The sequence below is a fragment of the Polypterus senegalus genome, chromosome 18 (genome assembly GCF_016835505.1).
Source record: "Polypterus senegalus isolate Bchr_013 chromosome 18, ASM1683550v1, whole genome shotgun sequence".
NCBI classification, from domain to species: domain Eukaryota; kingdom Metazoa; phylum Chordata; class Cladistia; order Polypteriformes; family Polypteridae; genus Polypterus; species Polypterus senegalus.
This window is the reverse complement of record NC_053171.1, coordinates 14,744,388-14,750,387: the sequence shown is the minus strand read 5'-3', so window position 1 is coordinate 14,750,387 and position 6,000 is coordinate 14,744,388.

Sequence of the window (6,000 nt, the reverse complement as noted above, 5' to 3'; positions counted from 1 at the left end):
TGCCAACCTACCGCAGGACACACACAAACACACACCCACACACAAACACACACTAGGGCCAATTTAGAATCGCCAATCCACCTAACCTGCATGTCTTTGGACTGTGGGAGAAAACCCATGCAGACACGGGGAGAACATGCAAACTCCACGCAGGGAGGACCCGGGAAGCGAACCCGGGTCTCAATATACAAAAAAATTATTTTTAAAATGAGAAAACACGAGAGAAGGATGAACAAATGGAATTTGATAAAAATCAAAGAGAAGTAAAGCAAAATAAAAGCCTGCAGCTTTCCTGATTCCACCTATGCAGTGAACCCTTGCTTACCTGTGAGTACCACAAAGTACACAGAGAGTGACTTCCATTCCTATCCCTCTTTCTTCTTCTTTGTGTGAACCTGGGCTTTGTCTTCTTCCCAAATGTCGTGTCTATGACCTTAGCTTTAAATATTGTTTGCTTTAGTACCCCCTGGTGTCCATGAACCTACGACCGCTCAGTTGCCTTTAAAGAGCTGATTTGGCCCTCTCTGTCTGTAAAGAGGGTCAGTCATTCCGGGCAACATCAGAGTGCCCTGCCTGCTCAAATTGTGGGAGAACATTTCGTGCTTCTATCAATGGTGCCAATAACTCTCTGGCTTTAAATGTTCATGTCTATAGGCCTTCTGGGGCAGGGGTCGCCAAGTCCGGTCCTGGAGGACCACCGTGGCTGTAGGTTTTCATTCTAACCCTTTTTTTAATGCGTGCCCTGTTTGTGCTGCTAGTTAACTTCTTGTGAATTCATTGTAATTAAATTGCTTTGTTAAGATTTGTTCCCCTTAATTTCTCCATCGTTATTGTGAATTGCTTCATTTCTTTCCTTAAATGGCACCCAAACAGAAATGAAATGTGAAGGGAGTGAGCCAAGAGAAGACCATCTAAGTCAGGGCCTCGAGCTCCAACCCATTTCACTCCAACCAGTTGCTTAATGAGGCGCCGATTCATTAAACCCGTTCTTTAATTCCATGGCTTGCTGTTGCTCTTGTGGTGCCTTAGCAGACTTTTCCAAAATTGTTGATTTTCTCTTTTCTAAGAGCACTGGTAAAATGTTTTGGGGACCTGAGACCTTCACCTTTCTTTATTTTCAGATATTGTATGATGGTCACCAGTTGTTTTGGCTCATTTTGTATCTCATTATTGTTTGGCTGCTAATTAAGTAAAAAGAAACAATTAAGGGGTCTGCGTCTTCAAGAGGAAGTCAAATAAAATGAATTCAAAATAAGTTCATTAGCAGCAAAAACAGGTCACTCATTAAGAAAAGGGTTAGAATGAAAACCTGCAGCCATGGTGGTCCTCCAGGATTGGAGTTGGTGACCCCTGTTCTGGGGTATGCAGTATAGTAACGGGGCATATAACCACCATGTTGTGCCTTCACCTTGCACTGGCATGCCAGTATGTCATCTCTGCCAGAGGATACTGGCCTCTTTTTATAGAGCCTTGGTGGGTCCCATTATTTTATCTTTATTGCCTGTGCTCACCCCATTCACTTGGGCTTCTTTCACACCATTCATTGTTCACTCCTGCTGTATCTGTTAAGTGATTTGTGTAAAGTTGGCGCATTTCACAGCCACAACTGGCACGTAACAGAAACTAACCTCAGGTGGGACATCAGTTTATTGCAGGACAACAATCATGCAGACACACACTCTCTTGCATATATTTTGCCAATTAATGTAACATGTATGTCTTTAGATGTTTGATGAAATTAAAACATGTAGAGAAACTACAGTGTGAAATAAAGTGCCTTGACACACAACAAAGGTTCGGGGCAGCCACCCGTATACTTGACCTTGGCTGCAAAGCAATCAAAATATTCAGCACAACAATATACAGAACGGAGTCCAAAACAGAACTGATCAACAGAGGAAGGGAGTGGGGTTTTATAGGGAGGTTTGCAAAGGTATTGTAGTCCTCGGGCCGGAACAGGAAGTGATGTAGTCCTCGGGCCGGAACAGGAAGTGATGTAGTCATCGGGGCTGGGGCAGGAAGTGATGTAGTCTTCAGGCTGGAACAGGAAGTGATGTAGTCCTTGGGCTGGAACAGGAAGTGATGTAGTCATCGGGGCCGGGACAGGAAGTGATGTAGTCCTTGGGCTGGAACAGGAAGTGATGTAGTCCTTGGGCTGGAACAGAAAGTGATGTAGTCCTCGGGGCCGGGACAGGAAGTGATGTAGTCCTCAGGCTGGAACAGGAAGTGATGTCAATTAAAACAAAATCATATTGAATGGAGATTTTGTATACTAAAATATGTGGAGGGCGGCACAGTGGCATAGCGGATAGCGCTGCTGCCTCGCAGTTAGGAGACCTGGTTCGCTTCCCGGGTCCTCCCTGCGTGGAGTTTGCATGTTCTCCCCGTGTCTGTGTGGGTTTCCTCCCACAGTCCAAAGACATGCAGGTTAGGTGCATTTGGGATCCTAAACTGTCCCTAGCATGTGCTTGGTGTGTGTGTGTGTGTGTGTGTGTCCTGCGGTGGGCTGGCGCCCTGCCCGGGGTTTGTTTTCTGCCTTACGCCCTGTGTTGGCTGGGATTGGCTCCAGCAGACCCCCATGACCCTGTAGTTAGGATATAGCGGGTTGGATAATGGATGGATGGAAGTTGCCCCAGTATGTGAGTGCAGTGTATTTCCTTTGCCTGTTTCCTTCCAGGGTAACCTGCTCTCAGTGCCATGCTTATTAAGCATTTTCTGTCACTTAAAATAGTTTCACTCTGCTACATAAAAGCTATTATAGGAAACCTTGAGAAAGTCATCTTCTCTGTCATGGGCCACAAAAAGCTGCAGCCAGGGGGAATGCCCATATCATCCTCATAGTACCTCTAGTTATGGCAGAGAAAGAGTAATGATGGTGAAGACAGGCTTATAAAATGGGAGGAGTTGTATCTATTTAAGGTTTGGATTGAACTTTGTTATTTTGTCCCCAGGGGAAGATTTGGCTTTTTATAGAAGCTCACTAAATCTACTCTCTATATAAAAAATCCTAAACGTGCAACGATTTTATGTGACGTTTTTATGTCATGTTTTTTGTCACGCTTTAAATCGGGCTTATTTTAAAACCTACATATATATGTTTGGTATCATTCTTTTCAGAATTTATCAAACTTTAATGTGATATTGTTACATTTTCATTTTCTAATTCCGTTTTTAAATTATAAACTAAAATTGGAAGAAAGTTGTGGTTTATAAGAATGTCAGTTAAAACAATCACTTAAATGGATCATTTATTTAGTCTCTTATAAATACTCATCGAGCATAGTGGACCTCAGTTTAATGGGAATACTCCAATCGCTAAGAGAGTAAATATTTTATTCTCATTTCATGATTTTTACTCCGTTAAATAATAATTAATTTTTCTTTTACATATTTATAGAATTCTGAGATTTTGACTCCAATAAGTAATAATTTTTCTTTTGTACATTTACAGATTTTACTAATATTCTGGCCGCAACTGGGGGTTGGTGGCGAAGATGCCAGGTTGGCTTGCCTCCCTAGTTAATAGATAAATAGATACATAAACACACTAGAATGACTGACACAGAGAGAGAGATTAGGAGTCTGCACTGAGTTGAAACCAACTCAGGATCCCAGATTAGGACCCGAGTGCAGCCATGCGACGGGTGACACCTCAGCACTGCAACGAAACAGTGGGAGCTTTTTGAGTGCCAATTCTAACACCAACTCCCAGGTTTTCCGTGCAGGTTGGAGGGCCTACATGCAGGGCTGGATGCAGATTAACGTCATACCCAGGACGGAGCAGTTGCAGGTTAACGGCCTTGCTCAAGGGCCCAACGAAGTAGAGTCATTTGAACCAGCAACCTTCCAATTATCAGTGCAGATTCCTAACCTCAGAGCCACCACTCCTAGAATGACTAAAAATGAAGAAAATTAAAAAGAAGGAATGTTTCTGACTTGGCAGTCACAGTTACATTGAAGCATTATGCAGGTGTTTTGCCATTGTTATGAAAGCATTTCTTGAAACTCTTCTGCTGAATAATTTATTGGCTAAAAATACTCAGTGTTAGTGGGTCAGAGAGGGGATGTGTAGCACTGTTCATAATGGCATTCAGTTTTGTTTCATTCTGTCCTTTCTGCTATCTCCAGAGGGTCCAGAATGTATCCCATAACTGAGTCTGCCCTTTTTATTAGTTGGTTGTTTCAGTGAGCCTTTCTTGAAGTGATATTACCAGCTCAGCACACCACAGCGTAGAAAATCACACTGGTCATCACAGAGTCATAGCTAAGTAATATTACAGCACTTTACTATAGCATGCATAGAAATGTGGTGTTCTTGTAGAGAGAATTCAGACTGTCTTTTTTCAAAACCTGTGTTGTCCATTGCAGGGTCTTGGAAAGTAAAGCTTATGTTGGAAGCCAGTCCTTTGAAGGTCTTACTAGTGCATAGATACTGTCACACACGTGCGACTGGGAAGACGTTGTATGGACCAAGCAAATGTAATTCCACGCCAGGCCAGGGGGTGGCGGGGTCCACTAAACCTTCTCCTGTTATCTCTACAGACAAGCCGCGGGAAAACCTGTCTGATTTAGAACAGATGATGTCACTTCCGGTTCCCTCCAAGAGGTCACCATCCTGCCGGCCACGCCACTGTAAAAGAATAGACTTGACACACTTAAAAAGGTTTGGGGCAGCCACCCGTATATTATTCTTGGCTGCAAAAGATTCTTGCAGTAGTACAGAAATATTCTCAATACCGAGTCCAAAACAGAACTGTTGATGGTTTGTCAAGATGGTGGTTTTAAGGGATTGGACAGGAGATGACATAAGGGAACTGGAAGTGATGTTCTTCAGATGTTAGATTAGGTGCTTCTTAATATTTCTAATTAGACCACTTTGTAGAGATCTGTTTTCACTTCCATAATAAATGGCTTTTTTCTGTTGATCAGTGTTAAAAAAGTACCATTTTTCAATATAAACACTTCCAAGGGGGTGAATAGGCACTGTATTGCCCAAAACTAATGATTTTATTCTTTTATACAAATATTTTATTCTTGCTTTGTCAAGAATTTTAAGATAGTGGTTCTATAAAAGATAGACTTGTTACAGTTTATGGTTTTTATTTAGTTGTTTTTACCAAAGAAATTTGAATCCTTTGTTTTTTCAGCTGTATCAACCTTGACAATAGTAAAATGCATATATAGACAGCAGGTTAAAATTTCACAAAAGCCAGACATACATTTAATTATTTATTTAATATGATTTTTTTATTATTATTTTTGACGGATAATTACAATGGCATGCTACTCAATCAATCAGTCAGTCATTGTCTACCTCGCTTAGTCCTGAACTGGGTTGTTGGGTTCTGCCAGAGTCTATCCCAGTTGGCATAAGAGGCAAGGCAGGAACAAACCCCGGACAGGGCACCAGTCCATTGCAGGGTGAACACAGACACATCTACACACACACCCAAACCATCCATCCATCCATCCATCCATCCATCCATTATCCAACCTGCTATATCCTAACTACAGGTTCATGGGGGTCTGCCGGAGCCAATCCCAGCCAACACAGGGCGCAAGGCAGGAAACAAACCCCGAGCAGGGCACCAGCCCACCGCAGCAAACCATACACTAGGGCCAATTTAGGACCACCAATTTATCTAACCTGCATGTCTTTGGACTGTTGGAGGAAACCCATACAAACATGGAGAGAACATGCAAACTCCAAACTGTGGATCCCATCAACCCTGAATTTCTATCATTGTGTCAAGTATATTGTCATATACATAGTACAATGAAATTCGTAATTTGCATGTCTCCTCTGAACAGTTGAAAAAAAAAAAAATAGCATGCAACAAATTTACAGTATCTCACAAAAGTGAGTACACCCCTCACATTTTTGTAAATATTTTATTATATCTTTTCATGGGACAACACTGAAGATATGACCACTATGAGAGAGTGTGAGAGCGATAATACCAAATTGAACACACCTGCTCCCCATTCACACCTGAGACC